Source organism: Lepisma saccharinum, chromosome 18 (assembly GCF_977018435.1).
Source record: "Lepisma saccharinum chromosome 18, izLepSacc3.1, whole genome shotgun sequence".
In the NCBI taxonomy this organism is placed as follows: domain Eukaryota; kingdom Metazoa; phylum Arthropoda; class Insecta; order Zygentoma; family Lepismatidae; genus Lepisma; species Lepisma saccharinum.
Window position 1 is genome coordinate 12,370,150 of NC_139246.1, and position 22,575 is coordinate 12,392,724.

Here is a 22,575-nt window from a genome sequence, read left to right on the forward strand (position 1 = left end):
AAGTTCCATTCGCATGCTTCCATGTATACAGCAACATTGGGAGTACTCTTCATCAGTCCTAGACACTTTCGTAGAACTTTCCTCTGCATTACTTCCAAAGGTCGAAGTACACGTTCCGAAATTGTATTAAAGACTATAATCCCGTATTCTATTGTTGGTTTGTAATAGTTTTTGTAAAAATTCATCATGGTACTAGGATGACTTCCCCATTTTGTTGTAGCCATAGAACGAAATACATTGTAAATTACTTCTGCCTTTTTCACTAACATTTTTACATGAGGTTTCCATGTTAATTTACTATCAAATATAACGCCTAAATATTTCACTGACTTTTCTATGGGAATGTGTAACTTTTTTGTGTATTGATTCACATTTTCCGGAGATCCTTTTTTACTAAATATAATCAACTTTGATTTTTCTGACGATATATTCATAGACCTATTTTCAAGAAATGTCTTTATCTCTATTATTTTCGCTTCCATGTTGGTGACTCCTTTATCTACTTGCTTGACACTCTCATATATACATAAATCATCTGCATATTGTATAAATCCAAATGGCTCAGGACATATTCTTTGAACATCCATTAAATATATATTAAAAAGTAAAGGACTTAAAGGGCTTCCCTGTGGAAGTCCTCTTGTTATCCATCTAGGACCCTCAACTTTATTGTGAAAGTAAAAATATAAACAACGATTTTTTAATAGATTCCAAATTATTTTTAGATGCATATAAGGTATTTTCAGATTTTGTAGAATGTTTAATAATTTATTTATATTTACATTATCATATGCCCCTTTAATATCTAAGAAAGCAGCAATAAGACTACTTCTCCTTTTCATTGTATCATAAATTTTTGATGATAACATTGCCAAGGCATCTGTACACCCCATACCCTTCCTAAATCCAACTTGAAGCCTTGAAAATAATTCCTGTCCCTCTATATGCCAACTTATTCTCTTTAGAATTAATTTTTCAAAAATTTTCCCCAGTACTGAAGACAAAGCTATCGGTCTATAAGATTCTCCTTTATGTGGACTTTTGCCAGGTTTCAATATTGGTAAAATCATTTGAGTGTACCACGATTGCGGTACATTTCCTGAATTCATTATATAATTGTAGATGTTACAAAGATATATTATACCACATTCAGGTAAATTTTGAATCATCGAGTATGTTATTCCATCTTTTCCTGGAGTTGTGTCCTTGGCTCTAATTATTATGTCTCTTATTTCATCGATCATGATATTGGTGTATAATCCTTGTGAATGTCTATCTTTAGAACTGAAAGAGAAAATTTCACCAGGGGCATCTGCAGGTTCGTCTTTATTATTACATGTTACCTTCATAATAAATTCATCTTTCCAGGTTTCTTTGAGTGGTATTAATCGAGGGGTATGTGGTTTGCAGATTGATTTAAATTTAGCCCACACGGTACTCATACTCTCTTTGTTATTTATGTCTTCACAATACTTTGCCCACGATTGTCTTTTTGCGCGGATATAACTTTTCTTGGCCTGCGCTATTGCTTTCTTATAATTAATCCAAGTTTCCTGATTTGGTATTGTTTTATAAATTTTAGTAGCTTCAATTATCTCTATTTTAAAATTTTGGCAATCTTTATTCCACCAGTGTACTATTGGATACTTTTTTACAACTTCCTCTTTTGCCCTTGTACATGATCTGTCCATAACAATACTAACAGAATCTACAAAATAATCATATGCACTCTTATCAATATTATTTAAATCTGTATTTTTAAATAAGATTGTAAGTAATTTAGAATATTTATTCCAATCAGCTTCGTTAACTTTCCATTTTCTGAGCGGAATAGTGAAAGATCTCTCTGAATTAGTATCAGTATAAAAGAAACATGGATAATGGTCACTGGTTCTTTGATCATTGTCTGTTTCCCACTGAAATTGACCACATATATCATCTGACATTAACGTTAAATCTATAGCTGTTGGCCGAGTACCTAATCTTCCTATATACGTAGCAGACCCGTCATTAATTACAGTAAAGTTGTACAAATCCATACATTCTACTAACACTTTCCCCAACTTATCTTCATCCTGATCTCCCCATATTGTGTGATGGCAATTGAAATCCACTGCTATAATAAAAGGCTTTTCTATGCATTGAAACATTTGCGATAATGTATTTGTCGTTAATTTCTGTGACTCTGCTCCTGTAGGAATATATATAGATATAATACTAACTTTTTGATTCATAAAAGCAATTTTAATTCCTACGACTTCAATTTTGTATGTGTCGTATATAGACAATGTATAATCAAAAGATATAGGTTCAAATGGAATGCTTTCATGAATCATAATTGCAACTCCTTTACTATCATCTTTAATCTTTTCATAAATTATGTGATAATGATTTACTTTAAAATAATTTATGTTTGATGGATTCACAGAGATTTCCGATAAACATAAAAGTTCAGGTCTATATTCATCTATTAATTTCACCAGATTTTTCTTTCTTGCTTTCAGTGATCTTACATTCCAGTGTACCCCCACGAATGTTTTCCATTATTTTTCCTTCCACACCCTAAGGTGTCTCTCCAAAAATTTCCAAATCCTCAATAATTTTCTGCACCTGGCCATTTATTTGTGAGCATTCTGTTAGTATTTCTTTTATGCTTAATAAGTAAGAATTTTTAGTTAATGTCGCCATAAGTTTCGCCATTAATTGTAACAAATTATACATAAGATCCTTCTGAGATGTTATGTGAGGAAAGTACACGATTTGTTTCTGTTCTTCATTGTTGTAGATTCCGATGTTCACCTCCTGCATGCTTCTATTTGTACTATCCACGTCTTCCTCATTATTCCTTGTCTTAATAACAGTTCCTGTAGACTTTCCATTTAATTGTTTTTGATTACTTTGTAATTTCTTTAGAGAACCTTTACTTGATTCTCCTTCAGAATTTCCATTATAATTCTTTGTTTGTGAATAGGAATTTAGTCTGAAATTTTTTCCATATTTATTTTCAAATTTGGAATAGTCTCTATGATGTTCTGGAGGAACTCTTTTCCATGAAACATTTTCCAAGTATGAATCTGATTTTCTTTCACCCCAATCACTTAAGGCTTCAAATCTGTTTTGTATTGTTATGCTATTTCCTACAACACCAGTCTTTCTTGTGTTCATTTCACTTATTTGACTTTTGTTTATATGGTTTTTTATTTGATCAGCATATGAGTTGCCTTGAACAACATAATTGCTTGGAACATTACCTGTTATTACTTTCTCTTTTGCATCTTGCCGGGATAAATTGTCATATGCCATAACTCTCATGATTTCTCTTTCCATTTCCCATTTTACACATAACTTATCAGTAGCAACATGTTCTCCTCCGCAATTTAAACACTTCGGAGTTTCATTACAATTTTCATGTTCCTCTCTTCCACATATAGCACACTTAGCTTTATCCTTGCATATGGCTGCTGAATGTGCGAATCTGTAACATTTCTTACATTGCATCACATTTCTAACTTTAGGAGTAACATCGAAAATGTGACTAACCACTATAATCTGTTTAGGCATTTCTTGAGATCTAAACGTGATTGATATTAGCTTAGTAGGAACAAAATAATATGAACCATCATCTTTTCGAATTCTCTTTTTCATTCTTTCCACGGATATTACTGTCGGGTCTTCAATACTTTCCTTAATTTCCTCCTCTTCAAATTCAGTGGGCACACCATATATCAATCCTTCCCTCATCAATAAGGATTCTGGGATGAACACATCAATATTATTTTCTTTATGAAAATGCATATTTTTCATGAAATTGTTAGCTTCATTCCTGGTGTAAAAATAAATCTTTGCTCTATATAAACCACTTGGTTGGATATATCTGACCCTTATATCTTTCTTTCGCAATTCATTGCCTATTTTCATAGAGTTAAATTTCTTTTCTGCACCTTTTGTACTAGTCATTATTACTAAATATGGCCCATTATGTGTATCATAATACATTTTACACTTGTCTACATTATTTTCTCTTCGACCTTCTCCAAACGTGTTTACTTTATCTCTATTACCTAACCTGTCTATCCTTACCGCTTTTGCTGGAACTTGATCATCTTCAGAAGATCTGGCTCTTTTAGCTTGTTTTCTAGATGTTTCTTCTATAATGTTATCTTCTATAACAATTTCATTGTCTTCTACCAAGTTCGTTATAATTTCTACTTGATTATTAAGTTCCATATAACCTATGGCATCCGCCATGATGTTAACAAGAACTGCCTTACGCAAATCACATTAATGAGTATATTTCCTTTTACCGTAGTTTTAAACTTCAACTTAAATAAGTATATGGGTTTAACTCAATTCCAGTCACAAAATTCTCTCTTTATAAACAGTACTCACTTAATTAACAACTATTAATATTACCACAATATTACACAAACAGCTCAGTTTCCATCAACCACAGGCTATCATAATAAACAATAAATTTTATTGAACTTACAGTTTACATGTGGCTGTTTACGCCCAGCTACATGTCAAATATTTGCAAATCTCGTTGCAAGGTTGATATCTACAGGTTTGTGTCCAGATGCCTAGTGGTACTTTTGTGCTGATAACGGAAGTATCCGAGGTTCACGTTGTTACATTGCGGTTTAAACGCGTACAACCACAGTAACAATCTAATTATGAATCAGTAGCGAATATACTGCCCTGTTCACAGTTGCAAACTATTACATGTATATCCGGTGAATAGATAAACACAGTCGTCGGAGAGCTTGTATTACAACTACTTATATCCCTGTATTTTCAACCATTTTTGTCACTTGTCTCATAATGCCCTGAATATACATTATATTTATGTGTTGTTTACCTTTGGAATTTTGAGTGCTTTCATTCCTATTTTGTCATCTGTTCAGTGTGTCACAGACAACTAGTATCAGAAGGACGAAGTGGATAGACTAAATTGTAGATGCAAACTTGGTAACTAGTTTTGCAATTATTTGACATGTACGCTGAGACAATATTCGGTATGACCACTTCCACACGAATTCTATTTTCTTTCTACCATTTTTCGTATCGTTTGTTTACTTCCTGTTGGGTTAGAGAACGTGTTTTCTCGTTTTGTTTCACGGTACATAATGTGGCTGATTGTAGCTATGTCATTTTTCACAGAATATGTGTGTTCCTGGCAACCCCGGAACGCATCGCTTCACGACGGGATATGACGTCACTTCTCTTAAAATCTCCTTTCGAACTTACTGATGTCTTGATGGAACCGTTCCCCGTGTTCATCCGAAACTGCTCCTAAATTTTCAGGGAAGAAATCCAGGTGTGGGTGAAGGAAATGCACTTTTGCACTTTAAGAGACATGTTACACCCCATGGCCTTGTATGCTGACAGCAATTCCTCGACATGAGCGACATAATCATCCCTTTTGTTATTACCCAAAAAGTTGTCACACACGTTTTGGAATGCAAGCCAAGCTCGTTTTTCTTTTCGATTCAGGTGTTCAATTGACGTCGAATCTTGGAAAAGTTGTCTTATCTGGGGGCCTACGAAAACTCCTTCCTTGATTTTAGCCTCACTGAGATGAGGATATTTTGTTTTCAAAAATTGAAATGCATCACCTTGTCTTGTCCATTGCTTTTACAAACTGTTTGATCAATCCGAGTTTAATGTGGAAAGGCGGCAAGTAAATATTTTCCATCGGGACCAGAGGATCGTGAGTGACATTTTTCTGACCGTGAGTAAAACTTTCTGGCAGAGGCCAGTTCCGAACGATGTAATGTTTGTCTTGGGCTCAGCTATCCCATTCGCATAGGAAGCAGCAGTATTTTGTGAAGGCTGATTGCAGGCCCGTGAGTAGAGCAACAACTTTTAAGTCAGCGCAAAGTTTCCAATTATAATCATGATAACTGATTCTATCAAGCATTCGGCTGATGTTTTCGTACGTCTCCTTCATATCCACAGAGTATGCAACCGGGACTGACGGTAACTCATTCCCATTGGCCAACGGGACAACTTTCAAGCTTGTCTTTGATGAGTCTATAAACAGTCTCCATTTGTCTGGATCTCATGCCATCTTCAGTTTTAACAGCAATGCATTTGAATTAGGGCAGAACACTAAGTCTTCATCTTCCGAAAAAAGTAATTTCAGGTTTGACTGCCTGGTCCTGCTGAAGTCGAGATCCAAGAAGTTGAGATTTACTCTTAGGTAACTCCAAATCCCTGACGAGATCATCCAATTCCGACTGAGTAAGGAGGTGAGGTTGTCGATGAGCTGAATAAGCAGAACACTCTTCATCATTGGTGGACGTATCATTTGATGGTCCAGGCTGTGGCTCAAAGTCTTTCAAATCCATTTCTGGCTCTAGAGTATAGGTTTTTGGGGGCACTGGGATTGGCAACGATTCGTTGTGACGAACTGGTCTTAGAGCTGAAGGGATATTAGGATACTGAATTGTATGTTTACTTTTGTTAGATAACCCGACGATGGAAGTCATACAAAAGTAACAATCTGTGAGATGACAGCGAGGTTCCCGCCAAACCATGGGCACAGCAAATGGCATTGATTTACGGGTACCTTGAGCCTACCTTCCCCGTCCCTCCATCCATCCGTCTCCCTTCATTCGGGGTCCTACTCCGGAGTGTTCACCTATACTGAGGGAAGATAAGGATTATAGTGCAGGACTATAGTGGCAAGAGCAATGCAAGTTTAAACTTGTCAAAGCATGAAAATTCCTATGCAAACCTGTTCCCGCGAGGTATTGAGAGCACCAGCATGGTACAGTGAATCTTCCGAACTGTTGCTATATATTTTGACTATTGTTGCTATATATTTTTAATATTGATGCTATATATTTTTATTATTGTTGCTATATATTTTTATTATTTGGGGGTGTTTGGGGCAGGATGAGGGGCCTGGAAGCTAGAATATTTATAAAATAAGTGAAAAAATTGCGAAAAAACTGGAAAAATCTATCATTTTTAATGACTTTTTTTACAATTTAAGGGGGTAAATCCCCCCCCCCAAATCCACCTCCTTGCTACAAGTGTTCATGTTTTAGAACTTTTCACCTCTCTGACCCCTCAGAAGAAATGTAAAGGCTGAAATAATCCTATTCATCCATCCAAATTATCGAAAAGTGATTAAAATAGGTGGGGGGCTCCCCCCGAAAACGGTGGGTGATGGGGAAAACGGGGGTCATATTCGGATTCAGGAGGTCATTTTACATAAGAATCAGCAGGAATAGTGTAAGGGCCGATTTTCGTGCAGACCAGTGTTATCAGCGTTGAATATCAGGTCTCACTACTACTTGACTTCAGTAGGAGTTAATTAGAATAGAATGAAGGAGATCCGTGTTAAACGATTTGGTGCTTATCAACTGATTTCGCTGAACTGCGTAATTAAAATTGATCAAAATAATTTCTCTGCGTCCTTCAGGTGTAAATCGTGTTGATTTCTTATTTATCCAAGGTTTTAGCTGGTGACCATGTCTAGACATTGACATCTGTGAAAAAGCTGAGCTGAGGACTGTTAACATGGTTTCATAATATTGTTAAAATGTTCATTTATCCGTTAAAATTTGAATTATCTGTGAGGCAATTCAGGTAGGTTTTGGAAATAAAATTTGCGTCATATACCGAACAGGCATTTCCTCCTGATCGTTAGTGTAATATTGTTTGCGAGAGAACTTAATATGTCGGTATGTGTAGAGGTTTTGTTGAGACAAGGGCACCCCTAAGTCACCCTTATTTTTTAAAAAATAGTACTTGTAAATATTACAAGTATGAAAAATCTTGTAGTTGAGGGTTGTTATATTTTAGGAAATGGAATTTGAAAACTAGTACCGATTCAGTCATAACATTTACTCTTACTATAAATTACCCAAATTCTGATTAATGCCATCCTTTACACACCAAATATAATTAGAATCTTGAGAAGAGAAAAAATAAATATAACTGCTAATAATTACTGAAAACAAATTGAACTTTACATATGAATTGAATGTAATATTGTAAATACTCTTGAGAATTTATGAGTGTATGCTACTGCAAAATTTAAATCATAATTGATTTGTGAAAATATATGAACGCTTAAATTGACTGAAAATATTTATAAATAACAATTGAATTGAATGAAATACTTTAAATATTACTCAAAAATAATGTGTTGATCAATCGTCCTTCTGTTAGTATAATATTGGTAAAATATCGTCATTAATAAGGATTAATTGTAAAATTTCCTTTGCACTTGTGAAATACATAAGATAATATTCTAAGAATCCGAAATCTCGTTGTCCATTATTGACTCTTTCTGCCATAATGATATTGTTATCAGTCTAAGAATATTAAAAAAATAATATACAATTGTGTATATAATAAAATAATTAACAATTTCTAGTGTTTGACTATATGCATATGCACCTAACATTAAATGATATAAAAATGAAAACTTAATTCCAATGTATATTCCAAATGTTGTCTCACAAAGAAATAGCGTTCGGAACAGACATAAAATTCCAAGTTCCGTTGTATCATTGTGGTTTATATCCTGAACTGAAGGATTGCTTGATCGACAATTTTGCTCAGTAGTCTGGAATGTGAGATATCTGCTGTTTAATTTGTAAAGTGTTATTTACTTCATGCCAAGAAAGAATTTTCTTCAGTCGATGTGTCGAGATATCGTTTCAGCAAAAAAACTAATAGAATGCCTGACTTGCATACTTCCTCAGTTGTTCTGTCTTTCTGAATGTAAGATGACTTTCCCCATTGCTTAAAGAGGAAGGAATTTTCTGGTTCATCCGAGTTGAACTTTATCCTTTTGCTGACGAAAGACATTTTACCATGAAGGCATTTGAAATTGACTTTGGATATCGCTTCGAGAAGTGTGAAATACATGTGAGGGAAATTTTAAGTGGGAATTTTACAAGATGGGAAATTTCTACCATGTGGAAGAAAAAAAATAGGAAGTACTCTAAGTAACTTGCTTATAACATTCAATAAACTAATTGAGTCCTATTTGGAATTAAATATCCCAAATTAGATGGATCAATGTAAGTTACATGTTTAATGAAAGATACTTTACTTCTTTAAGACTGTCGTAATTCATCTCATGACTGTGTCGTTAAATTGTTAATAAAATGTGACAAGTGGCTGCTGATAACTCACGATCGTAGCTGTATGTGTAAAATACTACTTATTTCTCCTATGCTCTTAATTGACTGATTAATCTTCATATTAGATTTCAAATCTAGCTTTTATGTAAAGTTATGTAAGAAAGATATACAAAATAATTAACTCTTAACATAGAATGCATAAAATTATAAAAGTAATCTTAATATTTATATTATTTCCATGTGATACATTTTATTTGAGCTTTATAATTATCCAAAAACAATAATATTCACTATTCTCTTCGTATTATTATTATCTATATTATAATTCTTATTATCGCAATACTTATTTTAGTCATTATTGATGTGTAACTCGTTTTATTCACTAATTTACTGGCTGTATGCATATTCAGCTCTTATTATAACTGTTCTCTTTATTCTAACGTTGTTTAAATCTTATAAAACTGATAATCTCATATTCTGTCATTTATTTAGTTATTAAAATTATAAATGTAATTATTACTTAAATTTAACAATTAAAATATTAAAATGTGTACTTGTTTAAACCCTATTTTGACTAACCACGCTAAATTATAGAGAATTTTAATTCTAATTTATCCTTACCGAATGTGTTTAACACATTTTATTCATAAAAAATACTAAAGTCTATTATTTACTTAAACTTTATCTTTTGTAGTTCACAAAAGATTATTTCCATCAGTTCTCTGCAGGCCTACAGAAAACTGAGGAAAATTCCTTGCGCGCAATTTATATTCATCACCATTCCCTTTGTTCACTATTCGTGAATACAATAATATTAATTATTATTATTATTTTCGCGCGTTCCTGTACTTGTTGTTCATTATCATGAAACCTCGATGGCTACGAGTTATAACTAATGATTTTAGTGTGGTAATAACTAGTTTTACACTGCCGTGCAATTATTAAGGGCTAAACAATAATATTTCACATAATTTTAGTGTTTTTTTCATTTAAAAAAATATTTGCAAGATGTAAAATTTATTTAGTGCATCAGAGTACTGAAAAGGAAGTTACGTACATGGTAAAAGGTATGTTCTCACTCATTCACTCCTGACTGTTCCTGTTCTTCATTCTCATCATCACCATTTACATTCTCATCGCCGCTACCGTGTTCCGAAGCATAGTATTTCTCCAAACTCTGGACTGAAATTGAGTCCACAACTGTCTGTACCCGTTTTGTCTTATATTCCACTTTGTAAACATTGGGATTTTCCTTTGCTATAATTTTACAAGGTCCTTTAAATACTCCTGAGAAGCATTAAGCTATGTGTACGCGATGACTGCCATCATATACTAGAACCAATTCTCCTGGCGTAAACTCAATGGACTGATGACGTTTATCGTAGTACTTTTTTGCTTTTCGGTGGCGTTTCTGTAGACTCTCATCAGCTGCTGCTCGTGCTTTTTCGAGAATCTTGAATCTCATCTCGTTCTTTACATTCACACTGGGCGATAAATGTAGTCCGCTCTCCCAGACTAATCTAGGCAAAAATCCATGAAGAAGAAAAATGGACTGTTCTTCAAATTCTCCTGGCAATTAACATTGTACGACCACACGGCCGATTGCAAATATAAAAGCCAATCTGTGTGTTTTGAGTTCACGAAGTTTTTCTGAAGTCCCTGTAAAATAGCATGTGATAATTCCAATAATCCAATTAAATTGTGATTATCTTCTGGAGCAAATTTCAGATGGATACCACATTTCTCCGATAGTTCTTTAAATAAACTAGTCGTGAATGAAGTACCCCTATCTGTATCTATATGAGAAGGACAACCGTAGCGCAAAATTACATTTTCAAAAAGGAAGTTAGCTGCTGTCTCACTTGAAGTATCTGCTACTGACTGAGCAATTAAAAATCTTGTACCATGATCGATTGCACATAGTATATATTTATGGCGAAGCAAACCACTTGGTGGATACGGTCCGCTAGAATCTAAAGCGATTTTATCGAATGGTTTCTGTGAGCTGAATGTTAAAAGTTCTCTATATGGCGCTCCTTTTATGCGCTTATTCTGCTGACAAATTACACACTCCTTGAAGTTCCTGCAAAGCATTGCGGGTGACAAGGCGCTGCTGCCAAAGTGCACACCTAAACACAGGCCATTTTAACTTACTCGAAATAAAATCAAGCCAACACGTACGTAGTATACCCGCAGTCTTTGGTATACACTCCAGTAAAATGGATTCAGAGTCAAAAATATTTAATTTGATTACATGTTCAATGTCCAAAATAAATGCAAACAAAGAACGGAAATCAGTGCCATCGACAGAGTGGAAATCTTGTAACAAAAAAATCACCGTATTATAACGGATCTGGAGTTGAATTTCCGAAAGATCAGGCGTTGGAGAAGGCGCCTGCAAAAATCCCAAAAATGGACTCACTCTATCACGAACTACTGAGGAGAATGCTAAAGATTTGCTAAATGGCCTGACACGTAAGGTGGAAGGAACAGCCTGAAAGCTTAGAACACTAGCTTCCAAAACATGCTACATACTAATTCCCTAGAAAGGTAATAATGCTATAGCTGAAAGGAAAAGACTACAATAATCTCTGTGGGGGCAGTGCTCGTTTGCTCTGCTACCATTGAATGTTGAGACGTGGTCGCGGCATTCAAATTAAGTGGTAAAATTTTGGAAGCAAAAAAATTACAAAATATATTTTGTTAAACCACGAAGCACACGACCACTTCACATCAGCATTGGCCAAACGTAGAGCAAAAGAAAAAAAAGGGTTTAATGTCTTATACCTGGACCTGTAAGAAAATGCACAAACCCGCAACCTTTTCCCCTTTTTACTCAAACCCACCATTTATTACCTCTGGGGCAAAATCATCATTCATCCGATATATAATATCCAGCTATAACCAAGTTTTGGCCCCCTTATGCTGACTCAAAAAATATCGTAGATCTCGAGCACATGATCCAAAGCATACCGTATCCTTCCCCTTTTATTTAGCAAGTCGCGATTAGCAATCGGTTTCCGTATTTTTGGTCGTCTAGCCACGAAAAACGGATCCAATCTCAACATGCACAAAACAAGATGGTTTATAGTTACGATCTTATCTTAATCCAATATGTAACGTAGCTCTTTTTCCTCATTATTGCTTAAGTAAGATATATGTTAAAAACAATAGATAGATGGAATGATTGATCAACAAATAAGAACAGTTAGAAAAAAAACGTCGGAACTTCAATTTTGTGGCAATTTATTATAACAATCTAATCCCCGTACAATTCGTGACTTTCCCCAAACCACTGACAAATACGTTTTCACAAATATAACTGTACGTAGAAAATAGTAAAACACACATACGTAATAAATAATTCATTTACCATACGTACCCTTAAAAGAGAATTTGAAGATAGACACACATATTAAATAGATTTCTGGCATGACATGGGTTTAGGTGATCGGAAAGCCTTATGTTCTTTTGTCGGAGATATTCTCGAAATCAAGCTATTGAGTTTAGACTGAACTGTGGTTGCATGGAATAAATTAAGTAAGTCTCGATGCACAAAAATGAATAATTCAAACTATTCCAGAAAATCAGAGTAAACTAAAACAGATCGGTCATTAACACAAACCAAATGTGAATTATATAAGTATACTTAATATTCCATGTGGAAACCAGCAGTCAAAAAGGCACGGTCAAATCCATATGTAGACCAGAGTCCGATCACCTTCGCCAGTGTGCGAACAACAGCCACTGCTTTTTTCTCGGAAGAAAACCTCGCCCGCAGCCGTAGCTTTCTCCGTTGAGTTACAATGTTCTCTCGCTAGGTGAAGCAGGGTTGCCAGTTTTACCTGCCCGACGTCGAGGCCAGAACGTCTGGTACACTGACGCAAAACTCCTCGTAAATTCAACGAGGAGAATGTGGTGAAGGTTTTAAAATGATAATTGCTATAAGCAAACACCACAGTGCCTTGAATTCGCTGGGACTGTAGTATACATCTATGGTTCCCTCAATCACTCTTTTGTATGCGGTGTATGCTTCATATAATTTGAGATAATCCCCCTGCGCAATGTCCAGATTATAATTTTCGCGAGGGAAAATTTCATTGCGCCCATTTTTGAGATAGACATTTTTGATTTTGCAATTATCAAATTTGCTCGAATCTCTTTCTTGAGGGATATGGGTAGAAGCAGTGAGGGGTGAGAATTTGCTTATTTCCAGTTCCAGTTTGTGTGGACTCCCGCACAATTTCCAATCAGATCCTTTGGCCTCGAATTACTCGTGTAATGTGAGCAGTGCATCCATACGCTGGGCATAGATTTGTTCCAAATTATCAATATCACTCAAATATAGTCTAAGTGTTGGAACGATGGTGTTGTATATCACGTGTTTCATCGGGTTTCTCATATTCTGCGGATAGAACTCAGTAGATTTATTTTTAAGTTTATTTTTCAGGAGTTCTATTATGAAAGATTTTATGTTCTTCAAGAAATTGTTGATATCACAGAGTGGCTTCGATTTGAAGGAGTGATCATTCAGTCGACCACCAAAAGCCATAGCACTAGGTGTGGTCGAAGATCTACAGTAGTTTGTTTCGATACAGCGCCGTCAGTTGGAGCTATATCTACTTTCCTTTTTCTAGGATTAGTCTGGCTGGTTCATGGTTGAGATTCTCAACTCTTCTTATGTCTGTTCAGATTGGGTATGCTCATAGAATTTTCACAACAGGGACAGGGTTGGTTTGGTAATAGAGGATTTTTCGGTTGACCGCTGCATATTGTCTGGTGTTTTGACAAATTTGTTTTGGATATGAATTTACCACAATTCAAGCATTCAGTTTTAAGGGAAGTGTTTACCATTGTTTTTTATTTGGTATTTGTATCGTAACGATCTTTTAATTATTATGGACAACGAACTCCAACTTTAAGTCATTCAACCATCGTTTTCCAATCAGGAAATATTCAGAAACATCACAGGAATTTAGTGTCAGACAGCACTGAAGCTCTTCCTGGTCATCAGCGGTATAAACATATAAACGCACGAAATCCAGGAAGAGGCTACAGTCCTGACTGTGCATTTGTTAGTAAATTGAATTGCAAAAAATGTGTGGGAGGCAGAGAGTTCGGGGTCAGTTCTAATTCAGTTATTGAGGAGCAAGTTACGATTGAATAGAGAGAGAGAGGAGGAGGATCTAGGGAGAGTTTGTTAACGCGAGTCGCAAGTCAGACTCTACGTAGTCACAAGCATAACCTCTTCCAGCAGATCTTTAGTTGGAGTACAGAGACAGGTATATCCTTACATTACCCATGCTAATCCAATCTTTAGGGGTGTGAATCTCAAGTGTCGTGTGTTGCCATTCAAGTGTGTAAATTTAGTTCCTCTAGCGCCTTACCACCAAGCTCACCACGAGCAGAGAGTGCTTTACCATCAAGGATGAATGATGATTAGTGATCTACATTCCCAATGATCACCCCATACCTAAGGGTATGAGGCGGGGTGCTGATGCGCGCCTTTTCATTTTTTCTTCGGAAATGAAAAGAGTTGCAGTTTATTGTTAGTATTAGAATTTTCATTTATCTCCGTATTGAGACATGGTTGGAGTGCTTGGGCTTGACCGTAACTTGAAAATGTATTTAGAATCTTGAACTATAACTGCTAAGATTATTGCAACGAGGTAAAAAAAATGCAAAGGTAAAGTGTTTCCCTGTGCTTAGAACCACGCCATGAAGGCGTAAAGGGGGTGTGGGGGTAACGCCCCACACTTTCTTGATCCGGACGTGAGTGGGGACGATGTGATCAGCATCACGCCCCTGACCGCCTTTACCCCCCAAGGTTTCCCCCAGATACCCATGTCATTCGACGCCGGGGCCGCTTCCAATGTTAGAAAAGTTCCTGGATTTGAACCGGCCAGGGATCGATCCCGGGACCTTTAGCATGGTAGTCAGACGCGTTACCGACTGAGCCACCGCGACCATTTTAAATTTTAATCAATATATAGTTTTGGGAACGAATAACGTCCCGAGGACCACTCATTTATATTCTAAATGTATAAAGTCTCCTAGCACCTCAAGAAGAGAGCTTAGACTAAGGAGATATTCAAGAATGTACGAGATAGTCACTTGCCTTATGTTACCTTAACGTAGAAATACATTGCCTCATTATTTAAATTCATGTTAATATGTAAAGAGACAAAACGCCATTATATTCTTAGATAAGCGGTAGCAATTATGTCCGCTATTACACCAAGCGTATATAGTTAGAGTGGCGCTACTAGAGTGAAGACTAGAGTATGAACTGTCCGATTAATTAAAACTTCTAGTTTAAAAGTAATAGGTGTATAAATAGGCTGTAGTGACGTGAAATGTCCGTACACAAATTAGCAGTAGTGACGTGAATGAGTCCGTTCACATATATACTTATACTTATGCTTTAAGCACCACAGTTAGGCAAAGCCAACTTAATATGGATAACTAGAAGATATTAGGAGAGCAGTTAACACGGCGCGGACGTTTCTCACATATTAACGAGATTGTTTTTGTTCATTTATATATTTATATTTTTTCCTGTCCGATATATTGTTTTGTTTGACAGTCGAATATTTATCCTTAGCATGTTATAGCTTCGAATGTTAAATACTTTAAAATGTAGATTGTTTTAAATTCTAAAATATAAATGTTGCAATTTTTGCTTCAAGTTACGGCATTTATTAATGTTAAACAGGTCTAAATACATTTGCGTAACATAATATTCATTTATAATAATCATGGCACTAATAATATTAAAGGTCAGAAACAGACTTATTATTTAATAATATGCATTAGGCACAACATTTTTTTAGCAGGCATTATTGAATACTAGCTTAGCAAGTACATCACTAAACATTTATACACTTCAGAAGAAGGTAAACGTTTATATTAGGAAAGTTTTGTATCAAGCGCAAGTTATTGAGAATATTTATTTTATATGAATACGTCGACGACAAGATTTTATTGCGCTCAAATAAGTATTTTCCTTCGGATATTGGATCATGACCAAAATCCTGGAAATCCATTTTGCTTTCGCAGAATAATTATGGTTAAACCACTACGGTTTTAGTTTTAAGCTTTGCCAAAATAATATGCTAAGCATATTTTAGAATGAGTTGAGAGAATTAGAGATTCTTCAGTTTTTAGTGATGTTAGTATTTAAATGCATTTTAAATATCGCATAAGTAATAATTATTATTTTAGTTCAGGTAGTCAAGAGTGATATGAGACGATATACAAATTTTTCGGGTAACTACACTTCTCTATAGGGTATTGATATTTCAATCTCGCTTGGAGATAATATATTTAGCAGAAACACTTCTAAAAATTGAATAGAAACTAATCTATGCTTATGTGTAACATGAATCGTAAACTATTCTGGGTATTGGTTATTATATATAGATTTTGCTGGAGACATAAGTCTAGGCTTAAGTGTGACAAGATAAACAAAATATTTTGGGTACTGGTATTTATTTATATAGAGAAAAAACATACAAACCAATCTTGGCAATACTGTGCCTTAGAGCCTATGAAGTATCAGTTTCTAGAAAGCGACACAGTACATTGGCTAACTGGCTTAACTCTATATACATATATAAAAATATATACATATATTTAAATATTATAATATAAATACACGAAGACTTTACAATTCGCTGTAGAATTTGGATTTACAGCGCACTTGTAACTGTACGTGTATTACGATTGTTCTCACGAAGATTTGCTTACGACGACTCTCGGTGACGACTGCCTTTTGACGACTGATGGCAACGACCGAGCAATATATATATATATATATGGGCGATTATTCCCGAACAGGCTCAATTCTCAGAATTCCTGTCAGGGACATGACGTGACCCCAATTCCTGGGCCAGCTCAGCCAATCTACAGGGGGTCATCATCATAGTGCTAGGAATTCAAAGCTAGTAGCATGATGGGCAATTTGTTACACATACAGATTATCTAAATCCACCAGATGATATTAAAATATAGCTTAATTTTAGTCAAAATAGGCCGTAGTATCAATAAACCTTGGACATGGTCGGATGGTAAAGCAATCAACCTCTACTACTTGAGCCGCCCTCGTGGCGGAGTGGTTTGCACATCGCGCTGTGACACCACGAGTCCCGGTTCGAATCCTGGCTTGGGCATGGACGTTTCTGATGTCTATTCATCAATTTCATCACATCATCACTCATCCCCATCTTCGCAAATTAACCCAACGTGGCACAAGAAACGAAGTAAAATAAATCAAAATCAAATCTACTACTTGAAGGTGTGTAAAGAAATCATTGATAGCAGTTTTCTCAAGAATAGTTTTTTCTCCTAAAAAAATTATGTCATACATTCGCTATTACCCAATAACTGTACACAAGATTTTAAAATGGGACGCCAATGGTATAAGGGGTTATGTTAGATTTAGGCTAGATTGACTGATTGTTGTTTCAAGTCCACTTTATGCACAGTAAGGCTAATCGGAACTGGACCTACAGTTTAAAGTGAGATCCAAACCACGGTATGCCTCCACCGGATATCGAACCCGGGACCCCTTGATTACAAGGCGACGACGCTACCACTGCGCCATCTGGGAGGCCTAGATTTAAGTTAGCGTAGGGTAGGGTAGGTAAATGGTATGTAGTGCATGATAACATATTTTGATAAACAGATTCCTATAATTCAATAATAAAAGTATGAGAGAAGTGAAATACATTATTGTTTGAATTAAGTTGCATGAAGCTGATGCTTACATTTCAAGTTATTAGAAATACAGGATGAATCGAAAGTCCTGTCCCATAGGCAACTCCGTTAATAATGCACGTAGCGAATGATGGTAAGAGAGGAAATTGCTGAAAATGCTTGGGTTTCAATCGAAAGTGACCGTTAAAGGCTGTACACTGGCACGAACCACATTGGTTAACCAGAAATGCCACACGTGTGTTCCGGAATGATGTGCCATTGCAATAATGCAGAGTACTGGGTAATTTAAGATTTGGGGCGATAAGTAAAAATAACACTTGAATGTCTGATACGTGCAGTTGTACATTGTGAAATACGTATTTTAGTCTGATTCTCATTTGCGCCGTTTAGCCTTTTCTATTTGTGTGGGGAAGGAAGGGTGTATGCGCGTCACATGTTAGGCTATTGAGTAGCGTTTTGCAAATTAAACAGGTATTAAGAAATAAAGATATGTGTGCCAGAAAATGTTTGTTGTGTAATCGAACATCATGGTGTGAAGTCCTCCTATTTTGCATTCCTCATGTCACAACCAAGTGTTTACACTTTCTCTGTTGATTTCTGTGCACTAGAGAATTGGAATGAATAGCATTCTGTACCTCGATGCATTTGTTATCATAGACTTCAATAGCAAGTGTTCTGATGTCAACAGTCTGTCTTCAAATAAATTATTTAGAAGCTCTAAAAATAAGAAGTATTGATCTTTCCTCACGAATTCAAGGAGAAACGTGACGTGTTCTCTGACGTCACTTCCTTTAAGGGTGGAAATCAATGTTTTCTTCGAGGTTCATTATGATCGTGTACGGTACTCTATGCAGAAAGTTACTATTTTCAAAATTGTAATTAATAAAATCTATTTTTGTTTTTGTTTTAGATTTTGAATCAGAATTTCAAGAAGAGTGGACGGACATCTTTGAAGTTAATTCATAACTGAAACAACTATGAAGCCTCAGTTGACCTTCTGCTTTGTGACAGTCCTTGTCATATCCTCCACATATTCTATGCTGTCTGACACACTAATATCAGGAGTCAAATGTTCTGCAGAATACATAAACATTATGCGTAGTGTGAAACGTTGCGTGCGACATATGAACAATCACAATCACATTTCAGTCATAACATGGTCTCTAAATATAGAGTGCATCTTTGAAAATGATAAAGTTATGGAAGAAAATGCTCTTTTGCCTTTCAGAATACGAGATATGCAACGTGATTCAGAATACGCTACAAACTTCTCAAGTTCCATTTATGTTGGGAAAAGTTCATGCTTCCTTATTTTGGCAGATGATCACTTAACAGTTCCCAAAATTATTTCAGATGCTCAAAGATTGGAATACTGGAACTCGAGAGGAAAGTTTATAATCTTAATTAGATATATTACAGGAATGTCACAGCTGTCACAAATGTTTAAAGAGCTTTGGAAGGAAAAGGTTCTAGATGCGGAGGTTTTTGAGCCTAGTCACAATTGCACTATAACATCCTCCAAAGAATGTTCCATCTCTATGAGACGGTACATGTACAGTCCATTTTCCAAACAGAATGCATTGAGTGAAGAAGTACTGACCGTTAACCTGATTTCTTCAACCACTACAGAAACTTCACCTTCGCTAAAAGAAAGAACACGGAACGTCAACGGATATCCTCTTCGCATAACAAATTCATCACGTCTATGGAAGGAGGATGGAACTTTAGACTTGTCAGGACATACTTTTAATATATTAACAACATTAATGAACTGCATGAATTTTACTCCTGTCGTAGTGCAAAGGAATAAGAATGATGGCAATATAAAATATCCTAACGGGACTTGGGGTGGTACTTTCGGAGATGTGGTGGAGTCGTATGCAGATTTTTTTGTCTGGCGTGCTATTATCACACCAGATAGTTATTCAGTTGTAGATTTTCTTCCTATATTTTTCTACGATAATTTCGTTTTTTTGGTTCCTAAAGCAGACCACATCCCTAAATGGATGTGTGCTTTACTTCCATTCAATGTTCTCCTCTGGATATTGATTTCATTTTCGTTTCTATTCATCTTCAGTGCTGAACGTTTCATCCAATATTTTACTTCCAAAGCCGACGAAATTCCCAGACTCAGTAGTACCTGTTTATATATCTTCTCCATTTCCTTACAATTGTCTGTGCCCAAGCAACCAAGAAGAAGACCTTTAAGAACCATATTTCTGCTTTCTGTCGCCTTTTTCTTGATTATAAGCACTGTGTACCAGAGCTTATTGAAGGACTATATGATGTTTCCTGCATATTATACCGACTTGCACATTATAGAAGACGTAGTGAAATCTGGATTACCTGTAGTTGCGTTCCCTTTTTATATAAATTTTCTCCAAAAAAGAAATGATTCAAGATTACATGATATAGTGAGTAATACAGAAGTGACGCTTTCAATAAATTATATATTAAGGCGAGTTGCACATGAAAGAAATGCAGTGACATTTACTTCTTTATCTAGAGCAAAGAAAATGGTTTCAGAGGACGTATCGGAAACTGGATACCCTCTTTTGCATATTGTGGACAAATATCTGGACCTTTTCATGGACTCCCACGTAATTCCAAAGGGGTCTCCTTATGTTGTTAATTTCCACATGATATCTCGAAGACTGATAGAGTCAGGTTTAACAAATATGTGGATACACTCGTTTCTCGCTCCTAAATTGAGATATTTTGATTTAGGAAAAGATACAAAGCTTTCTTTGTATCATGCTCAAATATGGTTTTACATTTTAGCAACAGGTGTGAGTTTAGCGTTTATTGTGTTTCTGATGGAGAGAATGTATTGGACTTGTTAGAAGAGGAACTAATAATTGATATGTTGACCTTCACTATGTTTATAAGCTAATTTGTTTCAACAATAAATCTGCTGTTTAAATGCAAACTCTGTCAGTTGCAACTCTATACTGCTCTACCCAAAAGAGAAATCCCTGTCTCTGGCGAAGACGTAGAATTTTCAAACTCTATGAAAATGAAGAGAACCAGGGGATGCTATCAGCTGCCTGCCTCTGAATCCAGCCCCTGCGTTGCCAAAGTGTGCGACATTCTTCGACACATCTTGGTGCCCTTTATTCAGCGTTAAGTATTTGTGTCATCATGAGGAATAAACCGTCCACTGCGAAGCAGACATGTCATATTGAACGCTATTGAAGTTCTTCGACAACAAAGCAACGTAGTTAAGTTATAAATATGGTATCACGGCGACACTCGAACACAAGAAACGGGAATATTTTAATCTACGATAATAATGAGGGGGGCAGAATGTTCTAACAGCTTTTAGAGCAACCTTTTGAGGTGAGGATAAATGCTTTCGTTGTTACATAAAGCATGTTAGGCCATTCACCATGAATAATACATTTTTGGTCAAACCCCGAAAATTGAGAAGGTATTTATGCTTAGAGACCTAAATCTTACATACCTATCCTAACAACGAAAATATTCCGCTCCGACGTCAGAAGACGAAGGGCAGGGCTTGCCAGAAAGGTGTTTGAGATGTGTGAGATAAATCAGGTCCCCAATAAGACAGTAGTAACAGCAAATGACTGCCCTGTGGTTGGCGAGTTCCAGTTGAAGTATTAGTATTAACAAAGTTCCTGTCCTTGCAACTTTGTGTAAAGATCCATTTATATATCTCCAATCAGCAAGAATTCACATTTTCTGAGCAATTACATGATGTCAACATGAAAGTAAACTAGACAACACAAGATTCACGACTTAAGTGGTGTAATAGCAGTACATAAAATTAGAGGCCATAAGGTTTACGATCATTATTTAGAATATTAGGTTGTCATTTCCTCAATCCTCAGTTGTAAAAACAGTGCAACGTTTAAGGACGTATGTCGTGTGAAATGTGTGAAAAACAGTTGTGTATTTTGGAAATTGGTGATAGGGAATTTATATTTCCAAGTCCAAAAACCAAATCTATGAAATACGTTTATATGAATGTTACTTTCCCGAAGACAGTGGTATGGTATGCAAATATTTACAAATTATTTGATCCTGGTGAGTTGTAATTTTCAGTATAGATACTAGTTTCAAGTTTTCCGGATAATAATAACAGAGATAAGTTTTATCGAACCAGAATTTTTATGTTTCTGTAATTATGAAATACTTAGTGTGGGTATGCTTAAAGAATATATATTGAAATACAGTGGCGACGATTGGGTTCCAAAACTGGGTGCAAGAGCAGATTACTTGCTGTTGATACATAAGGTTTAGCATAGTTTGGGAACAACATTGGATTAAAAGGGGGGAAACTGCCCCCCGCCCCCTAATCGCCACCATTGTGAAAATATTATTATCGTTAAAAAAGTATTGAATGGAAACTGATATAATTATATTACATATAGGTACAAGGTGTCCATTAAGTCTGTAACCATAAGAGAAGAACAAAACAAGTTAATTTTAAGAACTTATTATTGTACAACACAGTTCCAGTACGTGTTCAATGTCGCCAGCAGCAAAATAACTTGGATTCGCTAATCCTTAATCAGTGCACTGGTTTACCTGCAACAGAAAAAAATGTAATATAAAGAAATGTGAAAATACGAGGGGCGTTCAAGCCGAATTTAGAAAAACATAAAAAGTAGCACGTCTTCAAAAAACATTTGGTTTATTTTTCAATGTAGTCTCCTCATCTATCAACACACACGTCCCGTTTGGATGGTAAGTTCATAATTTCAGTGTTGTAGAGAGATTCACGCAT